Genomic DNA, 20,696 nt, shown 5'->3' with positions numbered 1-20,696 from the left:
CTAATTCACTGATTGGATCTTTTTAAAGAATTGTGCAGTGCAGGAGCCTTCAGTGTAGTAACTACAAACCTCTAGTGTAGAATTTTCTGAAGCAAAGCAAAATTCTTCCGCATAACTGTCTTTTCTTCTGTAAAATGACAAGTTTAGCTAGCGCAAGCTTCTCTGGTTTGGAAATTTTGGTTATTAAATGGTTGACACTTTTCAGTAATCAATGACTATCTTACTAAATCATTTTTTTGTCTGCTATATAAAAAGATACGCAAGAGAAATGCAAAAAGCATCGTTGCACGCAGCCCATGACACTCAGAAGTGGGCTCCGGGGTCCCTGTCCCACAGCTGCGCCCTCGGTAGCTGTCAAGAACAGGTTCCCTTTGACTGAACCAAAGGCAGGGGCTTTGTGCAAACCAGCCATTTCATGATGAACCAAAAAGCGGGCTTTTAGGGTGTACGGTGTCACTGTTTACAGATAGATGTCAGAACTCTTCTATAATCTGTAACAAAAATTAGAGAATTCATTTAGTTACTGAGAAGCGTTGCTTTTAAGTCTGACATGATAGCATTATGGGGGATCGCGTAAGGAAATAGAGGAGCATTGTTGGCTGTAAAAAAGGAAACAGGATACTGGTGTAGGAAGCTGAATGGAAGATGAAGGATTAATATGATCAGCAAGTTCTTTATTTCCCAGCACTGCATCCTTTCATCACAATTTGTGTGGCAGTTTGAATGGGAGGATTAAAATTTTCTTTGGACTCCTAGATAGGGTCTCCTAGCCTAAGGGTATTTTCTTGAGGAAATAAAACCCTTTTTCATTAGTTATTTTATATAAAAAAAATTAAAATTTAAAACTTATTTTATAAGTTTTGTACTTAATATACTCTACTATCTGGAGCACAGAAAAATAGAAGCGAAACTTGGTGTGTCACGGTGCATGCATCTATGGACACTGTGAGGCTCTTCCTTACAAACTGCAACATGCCGTGTTTCCATAGCCTGCAAATTTCTTAGGGAATCACTTTAGCAGAGTAAACGGCACTTGCTGAGGCAGCGGAGGGACACTCCACTTTCAAGCTCCTCGGTGGACGAGGAGGGGAGGGCACAGCTGCAGGGACCGCCGCTGGAGCGGCTCGCTGAAGAGTTACCGAGCAGATAAGGGGCCCAGGCAGCCCCAGGATGCTCTTTAAAAGGCAAAGAGATCTGACATGGATGTTAAAAATAAACCCCTGCCTCATTTTCAGGGCTTGCTGCTGTTCGAGCAGACTGGTAGGTAACACATGTTAGCAGCTGGTGTTTTCCTATCATTAACACGTGTGCACTGTCATCATTTTGTCCTTTTGCCCCAGTTTTTTCGAAGGGGAACAAGCCAGTCCCCGCTGCTCAGGAGGAAACTCAGGGCAGAGAGGGAGAGCAGAGGGCCCGTGCCAGGAAACACCACTGACTTCATTGCCTTTGCCACTCACATGACATAAAAGTGGTGAAAAGCAGGGTCACTGTGTGGAGAGCGGCACTGTGCCCTTTGCTGTCCGTGTTAGAGACCGAAGTCGTCATCTTCCTGCTAGCAGGGTTTATTCCAGAATGGTTAAATTTGGGCTGGCAGAGGGGAGCTCACAATATGGAGTAAACAGCACAAGTAGGATATGCTAACCTATATGTATTTAGCATGCTCTCAGGACTTTCCAGCATGTCTGAGAAGTGCATATGCTGCACCAGCTCTCCCGTAATGAAAGAAGGAGCGAGCGTTGCGGGGCAGTGGCAGCTGGAGGCAGCTCCGCAGGCCTGCCCGACGGGCTGCCCGCCGCGCCCTGCAGCAGGGGTAAGCCTTCGCCTCAGCTGGTATTTGTTTGTAAAGCAGTTCCTTGGCTACTTCATGTTTTAACAAAGCTGGAAGTAAAGTTTCTGTGAGGAGGCTGAAAAGACAGAGATAATTTAAGGCTTTGAGTTGTGCCAAGATAAATGAGATGCTGTGTCTAAACTTGACACAGCTAAGATGTTTGAATAACAGAGTACCCAAAACTCATGAGTTTGCTTAAATTATGCACTCATATTATATTGCATCCTTCCGCTCTTTCCAAAATCCTACCGCAGTGGCAGGTCCTCATCCCATCACTACCCATCCCCTTTGCTCCGCTCAGACACCGCGCAGCCGTCCTGAGCAGGCAGAGCTCCCCCGAGCCATCTCCCTCCTCCCTGCCTCCGGCTCGCGTTTGATCCCCACCTCCAGCCCCTTCTGGACTCCCCTCCCTCCTCTCTGCCTCTGGCTCGCTCTGGCATTTTGCAGCAGCACCCTGTCCCTGGTGGCAGGGCTGCAGGGGCTACCTCCACCAGCATTCCCGCAGGGCTCCTTGCCTCTTCCATTCTGCTCTTCTCCTGCGGAGCTTCTGGTCTTTGCTCCTTTTTAGACATCTCTTCCCGATGCAGTCCATGGGAAATGTGTAACCCATCGTCCCAGATACCCGTAGGGATCCATTTCATTCATCTGTCTATGTCTTGCATTAAAAAGCCCTGAAAGAGGTATTTATACCTGCTCTTCTTTATCCCTCACTCATGTTGAGTTTCATCTCCTTCCATCTGCCTTTTGCTCCATCAGCAGGTTTTCTTTATTTAATAAATATGATCACCTTTGCCTATCCCTTCATCAGTCCCTTGCTGTGTCACTTCCGTGCTTTTTTTGCACAGCAAAACCCACAAAGACATTTTGAAATTTTCTTACTACTCGTGCCTCTACAGCTAGTGCTGCCAGGCTGCTCATCCTGCTACTGGGGTCATTACAGCTGTGCCTGTCCTCTTCATACCCACCATTGTGTCTTCAGACAGCGACAGGCTTCTTCAAGCTGGACCCTTTCCTCCTGCCTTGGAAATGTGAGATATGTTGCAGAGCAGGCTGAAATAAACAGCAATTCAAAAATTTCCTGTTGTACTCACAGCAAGTGCTTGGCATCAGGTACTTTCTTAGCTTCATCCTTCTTTTCCCAGTTCCTTTTTTTGTTAAGCTTCTTTAAAGTATCTTTTTTAAAACTAAGCTAGAAACTGTTCAGTTTATTTCCTTCTTTCCACTTTTGTACAGCATCTAGCAAGAAAAAAAGGGTTCGGTCTTCTTTGGAGCTTTCAGATAATGCTGTAATTCACATACAGAGTATTAGATTTCATCACAGCTGAGGTTAATTTTTCATCTTTAGTTTTTAAGGAGAATGACTAACAGGCTTTGATACATAATCTAAATCACTTCACTCCAAAGCAAATTTTCGTAGATGAGTTTTCACAGCTCTGAAAACTGTTCCTGCAATCTGAGATGATCATGGTCGTATATGAGCAAAGGTTGAGTGGGTTTTGGCACCTGCAGCTCTGTGGATGATATTTGGCTGAGCATCACTGCAATTTGGACTCCAGGAATGGGTGACTTGGATGCAGGGGGCAACTCTGGTGGGAAACTTCTGCTGCAGCTATTTCCTGAATGTGGCACGCAGTTTTGTGGCATCCTGCTGATGCTGCCACCCTGTGCAAAGTCAGTTTGGGAATAACGATAATGAAATAAGAAGTGTAGAAGTGACTCCTGTAAATTATTTTCTGTACTCAGCTCAGAAGTGATGTGCTTGTGTCGTGGTTTAACCCCAGCCAGCAACCAAGCACCACGCAGCCGCTCACTCACTTCCCCCCCCCCACAGAGGGATGGGGGAGAGAATTGGGGAAAAAATTAAGTAAAACTTGTGGGTTGAGATAAGAACAGTTTAATAGGACAGAAGGGAAGAAACTAATAATGATAATAATAAAATGACAATAATAATAATAATAATAAAATAATAAAAGAATTTGAATATACAAAACAAGTGACGCACAATGAAATTGCTCACCACTCGCCAACCAATGCCCGGTTAGTTCCCAAGCAGCGATCCCCCCCCAGGCCAACTCCCCCCAGTTTATACAGTAGGAATGATGTCACATGGTATGGAGTATCCCTTTGGCCACTTTGGGTCAGCTGCCCTGGCTGTGTCCCCTCCTAACTTCTTGTGCCCCTCCAGCCTTCTTGCTGGGCGGGCATGAGAAGCTGAAAAATCCTTGACTTAGACTAAACACTACTTAGCAGCAACTGAAAACATCAGTGTGTTATCAAAGTTCTTCTCATACTGAATCCAAAACATAACACTAGACCAGCTACTAGAAAGAAAATTAACTCTATCCCAGCTGAAACCAGGACAGCTTGGTAATATTTACCTTTAGTGTTGTTGGAAAATGTTGTTTTATAATTAACTCCACATCATGAGAGTCCCCTGCCACTTAGGGACAAACATTGGAGCCTCCGTTGTAAGAGGTGAGTAAAGAACCAGCTTTGTGCCACCATGTTTGCAGAGAAGCATCAAATCAGTTCTCTGTCAGCTCAAGTATTTGATGCTTTCTTACAAATCCTGGTATGTGCAGGCACTGTCAAACATTGCAGTAATGAAACAGATTGTATCAGAGGAGGAAGGGAAGCAATGTCTTTTCATGTACTGTGTAGTGATGGAAATGGATGCTTCCTCCCCTGGTAACAGCTGACACCCTTGGTTTCAGCGGAAGTGCCTAAGGGAAGCACATGGATGTTCTACTAAGGAAGTGTTGGCTCTGTATTGAATTTCTGGAAGGGAAAACACGTAGGGGAAGGAATTAGTAGCTATAAGAGAGCAGAAGTGAACTAGGAGTGTTTTATAACCATTCTCTAGTTTCAGTTATATATTAAAAGTCTTGTCAGCTACCCAGTAGCAAGGTATCAGTTTACCTGTTAGCAGTGTTACTTGCCATTATGGATGTTTGCTGACAGCCGGGGATGGCAGGGAGGAAAGCTGCATGCTGACACTGTTAGCTCAAACACATTACCTGATCTTGCAGCCATTAAAATCAATGGAAGGTATTAAATTAAAGGTGACCTGCATGTGACCTGCTTTCTCAAGAGGTATATATATTGAGAAGAAATTCAGAAGAAATGGGATTTTTTAAATTATTTTGGAAGGAAAGGTGGGAGAAGGGAGAAGGGGGAAGATTTCAGCCTGGCAAATAAAACTGATAAAAAACAGCAGAAACAACCTGCTGCTTGTTCACAGGATAGCTGGCCTAAGGGCCAGCAGTGATGTGAACTGCCCTCTTTGCCTTGGTGATGTGCTTCCTTTCCACATGATGAGAGTGCAGTCAGCCTCTGACAGAGTTTGGTCCTTATCCTTTGGCTCTCCTGAGCCTGCCAGCATGAGTGACAGTCAATAGGTTTAGCCATGCTGATATTTGTTTGGAATAGGAGCAAAACCACCAGGATGTTTGATGGTAATGATGCTCAATAGCAATAATATCACATGAACTATCTGGCATTCAGTGCACATACAGGATCATGTATGATTCTAGGCAGTGCTTGGGACAGGAGATTTTAATGAGCCCAGTAGTGGGTGGTGTTTTTAATTAAGTGAAAACTTCAAGCCACTCTCCCAAACTTCTGATAGAAATGCAATTTTGTTCAGAATTTGAGATATACTATCAAATTTATGTTAATGTTTTACCTGACTCATTGCCTCAGGGTAGAATTCATCATTTGGCACAAGATAAAAATGTTTTGCGTATGGACATGTTCCCGTAATTATAAAGGGCATGTACATGTATATTTATATACTGTGTATCTTAATGTGTTACTTATACATATATGACATCAAAGTCGCTTAAGGATGTTACCGTTCTGTATGCAGAAGCTCCTTCTGCATCTGTTTAAGGGAGCACAGGATAATTTTACCTAAATGACAGAAAACCTGAGAAAAGCAGAGAGAAACATGCTATCACCGAGTGTCTGATGTGCAGTGCAGTACAGTAATTCTGGGGGATGGGATGAACAAATCCCTGAATGACTCACAGAATGACTCACAAAAGTAACGACTATACGACCGGGCAGTGTGTGTGTGTGGGATCCTCCTCTGTGGTCAGGAGGTGTAAAATGATGGATGGAGAGTGTCTCCACTGTACTGGTCACTTGAGCCTGCGGGCTACCAGGATGAGATATTCAGGACAAACATTACCCTTTTTCCATAACTGGGCTAACGTTTCTTCTCATGTTTGATAGTCGATAGTAACCTGCCGTTCTTTCACTCCTTCCTTGCATGTCTTTAGACTGAAAAGTGCCGTGGTTGTTGTTTCAGATGCTTGACTGTCTTGGGAGTAGCCCACCCTTTCACACGGTTACAGTTAGCAGGGACCTGCTGCTTTCCATCCCTGTGTGCTTCCCACCCAGCAGAGCCCAGACCTGCGTTTAGCCTGAAGACAGCTGCTGGAGAAAACAAGCAAATTCTTCAGTTAGAGATAAACTTAAAAGGAATGAGGGCTGCTTAGGGCTGATCTTCAGTACATTATGAATTCAAAGCACAGGAGGTGCATTGCTCTAAATCAGACTCATATGCTTTCGAAAAAGTCCTGCCTGTGTTAAGTGATGGTTTCTCTTGAGTTAACTGGCCTTCATCTGGGGCAAGCTGGAGCTTGAGTATCACCGAAGACTGAGCTAATGCTGTAGAGATTTAGCTCTCAGCCTACTCGCACACTAGAATTTGCCATTACCTTTCCTTCCCAGGGAGGATCTATCCCTCACCCACCAGCTGAAAGCTGTTCCCAGGTGCCAGAACACTCTCTGATTCCATGCCAAGTCCCACGCTGTAATTGATTTTCCGTACCTCGGGTGCATGCTGCAGCTCTCCCCTTGTGCTTGCTCAGCCGGCGGGCGAGTGGGTGGGAAGGCAGCATTCTCCCTCACCTGTGGGTTCCTCAGGGCCGAAGCTGATCCCGAAGAGTTATTTAACCGTGCCTGTACAGCTGTGCTACGGCGCCAGCAGAGCTTACCGTTTTGAGTCTACATCCACAAATCCTCCATACTGTGGATTACTAGTAGTGCCCCACAGACTGGCTGTTGATGCTGGGAGGCAGCACACATCTGGGCAAAACCAACTAGCTCCGTATGTGAGAAGAGCTCAGTGATCCCCATTTGCTCATGCGATCTGAGTGGTGGCTCTCCAGCGCTGCTGGGCAGAGCCTGTGTGCCCTGCTGGGCTCCGGACAGACCTGGGGGCAGCTGAGAGTCTTGACGGTGTTTATTGGGATTTGGGACTGCTGCCAGCTTAGGTAGACTTGGAATGAAGCTGCTCGCAACAGAGGAACAGAGCCCATCTGCACTTGCTTGGGACTCAGGGGACGAAGTGGAAGGAGGGACAGGGTCATGGAGGAAAAGACAGGAAGAAAAAAGCAGCCCCAGGCCAGGTCAGGGCTTCAGTTGCTGCGATTCCTGTAGTTAGTCAGGTAATACATTGGTCAGAACAAGGAATGTCATATGGGAGCCCTGTGAATACAGATGTCTGAAGAGGCATATATTGAGAGTATATCTACTGGAAGATAGTCAGTGCTCTTACTGTTAAAATAAAATGAAAAGCATCTGCAGGTCTGTTCCAAACCACCCACCTTCACTCCATGCACACTATCCGTCTCCATGTGCAATTTTTGTCATGTCCAACTGTACTGCTTTTGGCTGGGATAGAGTTAATTTTCTTCACAGTAGCTGGTATGGTGCTATGTTTTGGATTTGTGACCAAAACAGTGTTGATAACACAGAGATGTTTTGGTTACTGCTGAGCAGTACTTACCCAGAGCCAAGGGCTTTTCTGCTCCTCACCCCACCCCACCAGCGAGGAGGCTGGGGGGGCACAAGGAGTTGGGAGGGGGCACAGCCGGGACAGCTGACCCCAACTGACCAGAGGGGTATCCCATGCCATATGACATTGTGATCAGCAATAAAAGCTGCAGGGAAGAAGGAGGAAGGGGGGACGTTTGGAGTGATGGCATTAGTCTTCCCAAGTAACTGTTATGCTTGATGGAGCCCTGCTTTCCTGGAGATGGCTGAACACCTGCCTGCCCATGGGAAGTGGGGAATGAATTCCTTGTTTTGCTTTGCTTGTGTGCCCAGCTTTTGCTTTACCTATTAAACTGTCTTTATTTCAACCCACAAGTTTTCTCACTTTCACCCTTCTGATTCTCTCCCCCATCCCACCGTGGGGGGAGTGAGCAGGCGGCTGGGTGGACCTTAGCTGCTTGCCAGGGTTAAACTGTGATACTAAGCAAGAAATAAGAAGCACTTTACAACAGGCCAGGTGTTCAGCAACTTTAGGATAAAGACTTTCTATAATGGACGGGAGCAAAGACCTTCAGACAAAAATTGCAACATCTGCCTGGCAAACTTGGAGATGTAAAGGGAAGGTTGTTGGGTTTTGGGTTTGTTGGGGGTTTTTGGGGGAGGGCGGGCGTCCTGTTTTCTAAATCAAGCCAGTTTCTTTGCTTGAAAGACTTTTCTGCACAAGTGCCTTCCAGATCTGCAGTCCAATGGCAGCTTCTGGTCTAGCAAAAGGAGAAGGGTGGGTAAACGTACAGACTTGACAGAAAGCCCAGTGAAACCATTGAGCTCCCAAGGGAAGCACGGAAGCAGCAGTCTCGCGGGGCAGCTGCAGAGGTGGTGGGAACGGGGAGTGCACAGCAGCCACGAGGGTCCACCAGCAAGTGTGGAGGGGGCAGTTGCACGCTGCAGCAAGGATGGCAAGAATTTACCATAGACGCGTGATGTGTCTTGCTGGAGCGTGCCTTGCTCATACAGAGCACCTGCTTCAGCTGACCGCATAGCAAGCAAAAGCTCTTGGGTTCAGTCTGGTACAACCCCTGCATTTTCTTATACTCTTACATGCGTTATGCCTGCCACTCATTAGCTGAATTATCCTTAGGATTATCTTTATAGCAAATCTCTTAACATTCATCTCTGCCTTTGTTTTACTAGAGCATCTGTTTTGATTCTGGGAGCCTGTGTTGTGCAACTGCCTAGCAGTGGCCAGAGGCAGAGCGTTTCTGAAGGACTTGAGGATGCATACGCAAAACTTCCCTTTTAAAAACTCAGGTCTGCCCCTGTTCTCCCACCCAAGAGCCAGCTGGGACCACATTTCATCCAGCCACCAGTCACTGGGGGGGTGACACAGCTGTACCCTAAAAGTCAAGACCTACAGGGCTGCGCACTGGTGTGCTTGTGGGCGCCTGGAAGCTCGGTGACCACTTGCGTTCCCCTGCCGTGGGCAGGGGCAGGCAGGACCTGCCCTTTAATCCAAACCCCTTGCATAAGCACAAGCGGCATGGGCAGTCACAGGCAGTGGGAGAGGTGCTGGTCTGTGTTGGAGAGGTTGATGTAGCACTTTGTTTTGAAAAGGTTGGGATGAAATACGGCAACCTCTGCCGGTCTGCTGCGGAGACGAGCACAAACCCTGCTGGCTATGACAGATGTGCCTCTGCACTGGGTGCCTGTGGAGCTGACAGATTGGTTATCTCGTTTCCTTCTGAAAACACAGACCCTCTCTGATGATGGCAAATTCACCTGTTATGGAAATATAATTATTCTTTGTTCAGGACCGATAATTGATCCTGCCCCTTTGCCTTTGGGGAAAAAAAAAAGGCAGATAACAACATTTTAGTGATGCTCACATTGTGACAACTGCATCAGAAGACATGGATGATGCTGGTTACTGCTTTCTCTCCTATAAAGGGGACTAATTCTCGTTAGAAGTTCTGGGTGCGCGGTGCCCCGTCCCCCAGGACCTTCAGGAGCATCACGCAGTGGCTCAGCGCAGGCTTCCCCATGCCACCCTGCCGCCGCACTGCCCCTCAGGCGGGAGGCTCCCATTCCAGCACAAAAGCCTTGTTTGCTCAGCTCAGTCTCCCTGCCGAGCCTGCCAACTAGGCTGCCAGCACTGTGGGTGATTTATGAGGCAGGCACATGCCTGCAGCTGAATAGGGATTGCCAGCTCCTTGGAGAAAAGCCACGTAGCTGCCACCAGCTAGGCATAACTTTTAGTCATTGGACCCAAGGTGAAAGACTTTGCCCTGAAAGTATCCAGGACACCATCCAGTATCGTTTACTTCTTAATCTGAACAGTCAGGAAAAGTGGTTGGCAATTAAATTCTTAGATAGGTATTAGGTATTACGCCCTGTGCCGGGGAGCACCTCTCGCACTGGGACACGGTTGTCCCTGCCGAGCGCTGCATTTTGTAACTCAGTTGGAAAAGACAGACCCCAATGGAAGTCAAATCACTGGAAGTGCAATTAGTAATAAAGGCTGGGCATGAGTTATGCAAATGTCTATCGCTGGTGACATCTGAGCAGACGTAATTGCGATTGGAGGTAGAATTTCTGAAGTTAATCCTCCTGGTGGCTTCCAGACTAATTTGTTAAGGGATTGAGGGAGATTTTCTAAATAAACAATGCACTTGTTGAAGATTATGATAATGCCACTGTTGATCAGATGTGGGCCCCGCCAGAGTTCGGATTTTACTGGCTCCAAGTGACTTGCTGTGTTTACAGCATCCGTGATCAACACAGGCCTGCTCTAGCATTGCTTGGCATTGTCTGGTAAAGAAAAATTCAGAACTTTAATTGCAATATTAAGCAAATATTTGGGACGGGGCATGGGGGTACTGTAAACATGGAAAATGTCATTCAGTTAGGAACAACCGGGCATATTTTTCCAGGAAGAAATGCAATTTTGTGGCTCTGCATTTCCAAATGTAAATTCGTACTATCTCTTAAGAAATGCCAATACAGCTTTTAAAGGCTCTCTCAAGAGTGCAAGGCAGAAAGCATGTTAAAATTTAGCACTTCCTTTTAAAACCAATCACGTATTCTTAATTAAGACTTAGCCATATTTCTAATTTTATCATTTCCTTATCACCCATCTTATTGTGAATATTTAATATTTAATAGCAGAAGGTACTGCAAGGTTGTAGAGATCAGAGGTGGCACAGCGAGGAAAAGGCAGTGGACAGTGCTAACTTCCAGGAGAGCACTGGTGGTATATTTCTCCAGATCATCAATTTGTGCTGGATGCCTTTCCTTCTACGGCATTTTACTGGGTTCAAGAGTTCTGCCATAGCTTAAGCACGGGAAAATTTGCAAGACGCCAAAAACACTGGGAGCATAACCGCAGTCAATTCATTAGCTCTATAATTTTGAGGAGGACTTATCTGTGGTTACCTGCATAAGTGCGGGGCCTCTTCTTCACAGAGAAAGTTGCCAGGGTTTCTTCAGTTACACGAGGAAGAAAAGCAATTCAAGTGAAAAAGTCACTTTCTTTGCTAGCCACAACCAAAATTTTTAACCAGCATCCTGAGGGATATGCATGTTTCATTTACTTTTCAACTCAAGAGGTCAAGGAGTTTTTACTGGATTACCAGTATTGTTAGCCAGATGCAGTTTATGATAGTTTTTTCACAACTTTCTTACAAGAACAAAAGTTACTGTATCAACAGATTATTGTGCTTTTTGGTGGGCAGGCTTGTATACTTGTGAAGAATGTTGTAGTAAGTAGTGCTGGAGGCACACATACAGTATGAGGAATTTGTAGCTATGCATTTGTACTATTTACCTGTACTATGTATTTTTGGTGCTAGTGGGCGTGTCCATTTAAAAAAACCTAGCAATTAAAATTACAAGCAGCTAAAGGAAGGGAAAGAAATTAGATTTTCTATTGCTGAATGCATGCCAGGGTTTTACATTTAAAGTTCAAAATGTTGTTCTAGTCAAACACATAAAATATGTTCCTCGTGTCTGAATGTAAAACACGTCATTTCCTACATGCTCAGAACTCAATTTTTAAAATGCCACAAGAAAAGGTAATCTCTGCAAAAATAGTTCAGTTTATGAGTCATTTCCTGGCATTCTGGCTGAAGATTCAGCGACTCCCATCCTTGCTGAGGCCAAATTCATCCTCTTCCACCCAAATGCAGAGGATCATCAGTGAAAGTCCTAGTCTAGATAAGACCATAGATTGGATATATAGAAACTGAAGCTTGACAGATTCTGATGAGAAGTAATATACAATATTGTTAAGAGTGAAGGTATATAATCCGCATGATAATCTGCCCACAGTTCAGATGATATCGCTGTCCTTTGAAATCTTTAAATCAAGTCAGTATTTCCCTTCCTAAAGGAAAAATTTAGCTCGGGTGCAAGCCATGTTACTGAGGCAGGACTCACTGTTGATGTTCTGTGGTTGTATAAGGCAAAAGGCTGATTAGATGATAACATGAGTCCCTTCCATCTACCAAATGTGGCAAGATCCTGTGAAAACCCATCTCGAGCTCCAGCCTGCAGTATTACAGATGAGAAGCCAAGAGCCAGGAGGACAGGAGAAGTGTTGCTGCACACTTGCCCTGTTCTTATGCTCTTCCATGGCATCTACCACTTGCTCAGCGGGACTTTGGTCTGGCCTGTGGCAACCATTTATGTTCTTAACGTCTCCTGAAAAGCACTGAAGGGCTGCCTGGCTAATACTTACTTTTTCTTGGTCCTGCTCAGATGTGGTTGTGAAGCCCTTGCAGGTATTTGTGGGTGTAATGGGGTGCAGCTGATCTGCCCTTGCAGAACAGGCACATGTGAGCCTGAACTTTAAAAGCCCCTCCCTGCAATTCCACCGATATTTACTCATGCGGATTTCAATTAGTAGTAATTGTTTTTGTTGATTTTGGGTTTTTTTTTTCTGGTAGAGGGTAAGTGTGAAGTGATTGATATCTGGGAACGGAAATCAGGATTTGGCGGTGGAGTGACATTCCATTGTCTTGACATGAAATAACAAATAACTCGCCTCTAAATCTCTGTCTCGGGAAATGAAAGTGTAAAGCAGTGAAAGTCATTTGGAGGTCATTGAGATGCAAAGTGTGTCCTTCTCCCCAGCCCTGAGTTGCTCAGCTCTCTGTGACAGCTCTGAGAAATCTCTCGGTGGCTGGGGAAGAGGAGGGCAAGCACGTACCCAGTGCCTGGCTCTTTCTCTCCCCCACCTGCTTTTGGAAGTGGTGTTCTCCCAGAGTTTGCAAGCACCACCTGAAAACACTCATTGTGGAGGTGATTTTATACGCAAATGCAAACAGTAACCTTTCAGAAACCGTCCCTGGGGTTTTCGCTCTGTGAGTGACAGTAGAGACCACAGCATGTCAAAACCAGCCCGAGCCCCTGCTCTTCTGGAAGCCCCATCCTCGGCAAGGCTGCTCAGCACTTACTCCTCTCGCTCCTCCCAGGTTTTAAAAGGCTTGACTTGTGTGCCCAGTTACAGCACTGCCACTTATAGGTCTGCGTCCACCCCACACCTGAGCTGGGTCTCAGCTGCATGGCTTTCCTCATGGTGTGGGGCTCTCAGATCGCCCGGGGGAACGTGGCACCCAACGGTGGTCCTTAAGCCCAGGTTCACTCAAGCCATCTAACGCCTCCATGCCAGGAAACTCCTCGGAGGTTTAATGGCACCTCTGTAAATGGTGATTTTCAGCTCCTCCTGAGGGCTAAGGAGATGCAAGGAACCTCCAGGAGAGCTGGCAGAGTCTGAATGGCCATGGGCTCACCATAAGGCCCTGAGGACGGTGTTTGAAGGCTGTGCTGTGCAGCACAGCCTGGCAGGGCTTCTGCAAAGCCAGCCGAGTCATTGAAATGGCACCTCAGGAATTTGGTGCGAGTTCTTTGAAGTGCACTGTTATCTCCATTTAATCACACAGTAAATCTACAGTAGCTCACTGACTTGCAGTAACTTTTCAGGTATTTTGCATCTGACTGTGTAGTGAGGGGAAGCAGCACTTTGCAATTACCTGGCCACGCAGGGGTCTGTGTGAACCAGGAGACCCTCGCAAAGATCCAGCCATGGAGGGGGTAGCCCACAGAGCAGTGTGGGATTCCTGGATTTTATAGACCCAGTTGCGTCCCCATCACCCACGCTGAGCAGCAGTTTGCTTGGCAAGGTGTCACCAGGGATGAGGCCAAGGAGGAGTTAGTTGCTGTGAGTAAGTGCCATGTTGTACTATTTGTAGGTATTTCTTGGACTCTGACGGCAATAACATTTGCATCCTGGATGCAAAATTAAGTTGTAAAACATAAAAGATTTATATAAAGCCAAAAATATTTGCGAGTGGTACTTTGGCAGATAGATAGGGACAGATGGCAAAGGGAGAAGGGTTTGCTCAATTGGGAGAGGAGAGCATGTGAAGGAGAACAAGGATGCTCTTCCAGCATCCTTCACGTGCTCTCCTCTTCCAGTTCTCCAAGGATGCTGGAAGAGCATCCTGGTTGGTGGAAGGGTTGGTAGAAGGCAGGGAGGCAGCAAAATAGGCAGAAAAAGGGTTCAGAGGGCAGGAGAGGGCAGGGAGAATGTGCATCAGCCACAGGGGCAGATCAGAGCGGAGGAGAGGGCTGCAGAGGGTGGACAAGGGGACCTGCAGCAGCAGAGCACCATGATGAGTGGTGTCTCCCATGCGGAAAGCTGGATGTTGTCTTGAGGAGTGGACATGGTCTCTTGGCAGCCCAAACAGGTCCTTCTTGCTGTGACACTGATTCAGCATCAAAGAGCTGAGAAGCATCTGGGAATACAAATTTGAGGATAAAATTTCCATTTGCAAGCAGGGAAAACTCATTCTTCCCATCAGCACTACGGCAGCCTTTGCCAAAATTAGTCAAATCCAAGAATATACCCTTTGCAGGATCTGGATGATACTTATTAAGATACCGGTCACGCTTTGTGGAGGGAAGGAGCATGTCTGGATGCTGTGTATGTGTAACCATGGCTTTTCACAGCCTCACCATGCCACTGCCGCATGGTAGGACAGGAGGGCTGTTCCCCGTCTCTGCCCTACCAGTGTAACAGCAGCAGCAATTTGGGCAGTGCTGTTCACACGTGCCAGGTCTCATAGCTGTGCCGAAAGTCTTCTGCTTTGAATATCAAAGTTTAGCCTCTGGTTGTGGCCATGAAGGAGATAATAAATCAGGCTAGTAAAACTCGCTTGACTTTGTGGCCCAGGCTGGATCCTGATGATTATTTTTTTCAGGGAGTTTGTCTAGGAAAAGGAACTGGTCTGGTGGCTTTTCAGGATTTGCATTTTTGACTCACTGATGGGAAGCTTTTTGGTTTTCCTTTTCACTGTCACAGTCTCTCATGTTTCTCTACAGACTCGAGCCAAGTTTGTATAAAGAAATGCCATTAAAATATTCAGGGAATAAAGGGGATACATACATCAAAGGAGTAAGGGGGTTATGTGAAATGATTTGTCCTGCCTTTCCCTGGTGACTAATCAGGATGTGTAAAAGATTCTCGGTTCTTCACACCGCCTTATTTTAAAGGTGCACTGGAAAGCTGTAGGGGGAAACTTTAAAAAGCAGAGATTAACATTAATGGTTTCTCTAATCTGGCCTAATTTGGAGTTTCCCGATTGATCAGAACAGTCTGCAAATCCATGCCACGGTGCTAAGCTTCTCCGGCATTTCCTAGTCTCTCCCCCTGGGACTGCAAGCACAGTGCTTTCCCCGTTTGTTTTTTCCTGTTTATTTATTTATTTTCCTTGCGGGGGGCCAGGCTCCGGCCGCTTGCCCAGGGAGATCGCCGCCGCCGTGGGCTCTTAATGAGCTTTTTGACCACTGAAGCAGCACAGCATCGCCTGGGAATCAGAGGGGATTTCTCCCTTCCCCGCGTCAGATAGCAGAGCAGAGGCCGGCGGGTTAACGAAGGAGCCGGGGCGGCTGGCAGGCTGCCTAATGAGCACCAGGGAACTGGTGAGGGGGGACCCCGGCGGCGGCCAGAGCCCCAGCAGCAGCCTCCAGTGGGACCCGATGCCAGTTGCTCCATTTTTTCCCATTATTGCTGTAGCTGGAAGCATCAGAAAGCAAAGAGCCCCAAAGGGTATGAATGTGAGGCGTTTTCCATCCAGCATTTTTGGGGGTGGTGGGGTCTGAACCAGCACATTAACAATGCAGAGGAGTGCTTTTTTTGTTTTAAAAATAACTAGGAAACAGATTCTTTTTAACCTTTAACCACTCCAAACAGTCAATAAATCATTAGCTACTGATTAACAAAAACAGAAGGGTAACTTATTGTCCGGTAAGCAAACTCTTGGAAGCACTGAAAGGCTGGCACTGACTTCAGGATAGCTTTTCTTTTTACACATTTGCACTTATTAAAAAGACAAACAAACCAAGCTCTGCATGTTAAGCTATGCCACACAAAGCATTTTGCTAAAAGACCAACCTTCTAAAATATATTTTTTAATCTGTACAGTGAGCTGAGCAAATGCTGTATTTACAATATGCAATGTTTTATCTGTCCCCCAAGAAAACAGGTCTCCTCATGCCAAGCATAACGAAGTGGGTTGTGTCTCCTCTGCAAGGGTTCCCAGTTTGTGTTCTCAAAATCTTGGCCATACTTACAGTCTGCTGCTGAATTGTCTCCTCAGCTCCTTCAAAACACTCAATGGGGTGGCTAAAGCAGGCGGAAGTCCTCATGGCCGAGGTTCAGGCTGGAGAGCACAGCTTTCAGTTTGAGTTCAGGGAATGTCTGTGGTGCTGGAACACTCTCCCGTGGCTGACCAAAACCGCTCTCCCTCTTTCCATCTGTGCGAAAAGTCAACTGGCAGTTTTTTATCTAAGAATGGAAGTCGGAAAAAGGTGTTTCTGGTGGAAGAGATGTTTGTGGGACCTTTGGAAAAGCCCTATTATCTTGCAGATTAACTAATAAAAGGGTGAGATCCAGGAGTCTGAGTGTCACCACTGCTGCTGATTGACTAAACAAACATTTGCGCTTTGTAGTATTACTATTACATGTACAGTATCTAGTCTGGTTTAATTCAATATAAGTCTACCAAAGATGGGACTATTTGCTTAAACCTCTCCAACGATTTTGCATCGTGACTTCTGAAAACAGTAGTGTTCATAATGTAAAAATATAACGGTTAAGTATTTAAGACAAGGCTTCCATTGTCCGTTAATCTGTATGTCTTTTCTGTTCACTGTGCATCGTTAGACCATCTGTGTCTTTAATAAGTAACTGTGTGGGCTCTCACAGTTTAAATATTTACTTTAAAATAATAGAGGATCCAAATGAAACTGAGATACATGAGAATATCCATGTCTGATGTTTTAAGTGGAATGGGAGTAATTTGTGCAGTAGTTTTGCAAACTAAAAAACAGATGTGTTTTGATGACTTTCTCTCCTCTATCTGGTCTCCATTTATAAAACACATGTTCACAGATTAAGCTTCTGAGGGTTTTACATGCACCTGGGAGAATCTACATGTGTTTCTTTCTGTTGTAGTTGTGGGGAGAAGTCCAAACAGTTCATTGCTCCATACTTGGGTTTCACGAAAATCAGATTTGGCATCAATAGTAAAATACCTTCACAGTGGCATTCTCTCACTGCAACCTGAGAAAGTCACTGCAGGCGGCCAAAAGCAGTTAAATGCACCTCTGCAGCTTGAGGTCACTTCTCCGTCACCACAGTAGATGAGTCTCACTGTTAACTCTGCTATAGTCAGAAAGGGAGCTGCAGTTTTCAAAAGACATCCCAGTCGACTGTCATTCCTGCAATTGCAGTCTGCCTGTGACTCTGTCTGGGCAAGGGAGAATGTCATGGGTTAGACACGAGATTTGAGATTGTCCACCCATAGATCAGAACCACTCATCTTCTTCGTGAAAGCTCAGTGAGGCAAAGTTAAGTTTCATGACACTGGGTACAATTTTAGGTACTAATTGCCATTATTTGAGGAACATAAATGTGGTTTGTCTGGTTTTACAGATAGAGAGAAAGGTAGGTGGCTTCTCTCATGTGTGGATCCTGAGTCAGGGCTGCTTCTTTCTCTTCTCCAAGTGACTCTGTATGCGATTATACCGAGAAAACATAAGGGTCAGTACAACGAACACAATGTACTTTAATATGGCGTGCACAGAAAGTTTGAAGAATCACTGTGTGATGGTGATAATACACTGCAACACTCAGGACTGCTTTTTTTCCCTTTCTTTTTGAGTTCAAGATGAATCCATGTCTTTCATAGTTTGTTTAAGGGAGACCAAGCTCTCTCTCTGGCACTGTTTGGTACCTCTTCTTGCACTCACTTTTACAGCATGTGGTCTTTGAAGTTTGAATCCCAACCTCTTTCTGGACAAGCGCTAAGTAAAAAGGCAGCCTTTGGGGTTAGGCAGCACAAGGTAAATTTTCAGCCCCATGAGCAGAAAGTCAGTTACATGACTTGCATTACCATTAATGGGGGTCATGCTGGTAAATTCCTGTACACCACACTGCACATTTACTCACGAGTGCAGAATTGGCACAGCTAATGAAACTTGCCTTTCAGGTAGCATGGTGTTTCAGGAGATGAGTCTGACAGGCAGAAAGGACTGTTAAGTACCCAGATGAAAGTCTGGCTTTTAACTCCTTGAACATCTTTCCAGAAAATAATAGTGTGAATTAATGCTGGTTAGTGTTAGCTGTTCCTACTGTTAGGGATCAGTCTTGCTCCAGTAGGATTCCACAGAGGCAAAGATCATGCCTGAAATGTAAATGTGTGTGCTGTCATTTAGTGTTGGCAATTCACTTTCTTGTGTATTTTCCAGGTGCTACTTACTGTTATTTATTTTCTTTCAAACGTAGGCCAGTCCTCTGCTAACGCCAGCTTTTATAATCACAAAGAAATTAAGTTCTTTTTTCTAATTTTTGCCCCTGCTACTTTCCCAAAGATGACCCCTTCTATGGCTGAGCATCACCTGGAGATTTCCAGCCTACATTACTCGTGGGCATCTTATACCCATTTGTTCCTGTACTGTGTCCATTGAAATGATAGCGTCTTCTGATTTCCAAAACCCTTCCCCAGCCTTTACTTTGCTAGGCTAAACACGCCAAGTCCATTTTGTCTGTTAGGTAAGGCAAGCTTTCCCTTGCCCTGTCTGCGGTTCTGTGCATCTACTCTAGTTGGAAGTCATTTCTAATAAATGAAACCAAAATTGCCCACAATATTCTATCCTGTTCAGTGTCATAAAACTTCCCTCATACCCATTTTTGCAATGACCCACTGTTGTATTGCCTTTTTTACCTTTTAATTACGCCATGGTTGATAATTGTTTTGTAGTCAATTAATAGGGGGTTTTTTTCTTATTTTTCATCATTCATAGGGGATGGTGTCTGAGCCTGCAATAGGAATTCTTGTCATTAGATCCCAAGTTTCATATTGTGTGATTAATTCTTATTCTTGCACTCAGCTATTCAAAGTGATTCTTTTTTTAATGTATGATGCTCCAAATATACTTTGCATCACCAGCAAACTATATTTAGTATTAACCAAAATATTAAATGAATATAATCAGTTTCACGATTCAGTTCTGAAGGAACTCCTAACTTAAGCTCCCTCTGTTCCAGTCTTTTATTTATTTCACATTATTTCAGTTATAAAGTATTCCCTGTGCTAGGTGCTAAGATGAGTAGTGTGGTACTTGCCACATATAAGGGAAACAAGAGTCCATGTCAGAAAATCTCTCTTTCCTTTCCCGGCAACATATTCTTCCATTTGGGGAAAAGCCTGTTCTGTCAAGTGAGCCTTTTAACATGGTCAGAAAATCACTACATGTTTGAACTAAGTATGGTTTGAACTGCCAATAAGTCTCTTTTCATTCACTGGAATTTTCCATTTCTTATTCATCAGCTTATGGTTCTGTATGGTCATCAGAGCTGAAGAGATGCCAGAGATCTGCACTGCAATGAACAGTCAACATCTAGAGAACCACTTTGCAGTTTCTATGTTAAATAAAAGTAGAAAAAAAATCAATTTACCACTGCAGCTAGTTGACTGTGAAGGAGCAGCTGCAAACTGCTGAGTCTCATCAGGTTGCAATCTTGATTAACATTAGGCAGATCCCCCCTGCTGCGAGAATAAATACTCTGCCTTTGTCAAGGCTCCCATGTAAGAAACAATAGGTTATTTCAGGGTAGCACAAGAACATAAATGTTAATCGAATCATTCCTCCAAATGAGTAGAAGTAGCACCCAGAATGTAAACATTTTAATTTTGGAAGGGAAGGTCTGCCTGTCGGTTGGTTAATTTCCTATGTATTTTTTCACTTACTTTGAAAAGCTGCTCACTAACATTGTCATCATTGCATACAATAACATTTTCAGCACTGCAACTATGTATGCTTCCTGTCCTTCCAAGCTAGGCAGTGGCAAAGTCCAGGGAGTATCGGAAAAAATAAAATCTGCCTTACTATCACTCAAGAGAGGTCAAAACCTTATACTGTATAACTACCAAACTGTGTGATCACATTAGTTCTTGTTAGAGGAAATGGAAAATACTTTCCAACTGGAATTGACACCAGGAAACATATTTTTAAAATGTTTTTTATACGTTACGATAATTACCCTTAGAAATAAATCTGTATCTCTTTACAGATGATGAAAGTAGCTTTAGGTGTTTTAACAAATTTATGTGTGTACAAGCAAAACAGAAAGAACAGGCATTTATCCCCTTACTGCTTCCTTGTTTGCTGTGCAAATAAGGGATTTCAGTACGCAGTTGAGCAATATGTTTTAAAGCGAGCATACAGCAAACTACAGTGTGGTGCACAGCCATCTTCCATTTTCATATGGTTACAACTATTTTTCATCAACACATCACAAAAATGTCTCTTGGCTTTCAGTTGTGCTGCGTGTCTGGTCAGATCTGGTGCGTTCACTCCTGTGGGGTGTCCCTTTGCCCACAGAGGAACGGCAGCAAAGCCAGGGGAGTTCAGCTCATTGCTTCTCTTATACCCATGAAGTCCTCAGATCCTGCACCAGTGGTAGATTAGGACTCCATAGCTCTCTGAACACTAAACATGGAAAACAGTTTTCTTACAGGATTTG

General features: G+C 44.9%; 1 protein-coding gene across 6 annotated transcripts in view; it reads left to right on the top strand.

Annotated features, from left to right (window-relative positions):
* CELSR1 (cadherin EGF LAG seven-pass G-type receptor 1) overlaps positions 1 to 20,696 on the top strand; it is a 178,097-nt gene that overhangs the window by 101,339 nt on the left and 56,062 nt on the right. The window lies entirely within an intron of this gene.

The sequence above is a fragment of the Aquila chrysaetos genome, chromosome 5 (genome assembly GCF_900496995.4).
Source record: "Aquila chrysaetos chrysaetos chromosome 5, bAquChr1.4, whole genome shotgun sequence".
Classification (NCBI taxonomy): Eukaryota; Metazoa; Chordata; class Aves; order Accipitriformes; family Accipitridae; genus Aquila; species Aquila chrysaetos.
Note: the sequence above shows the minus strand (reverse complement) of the source record. Positions and strands in the feature narration are given on the sequence as shown.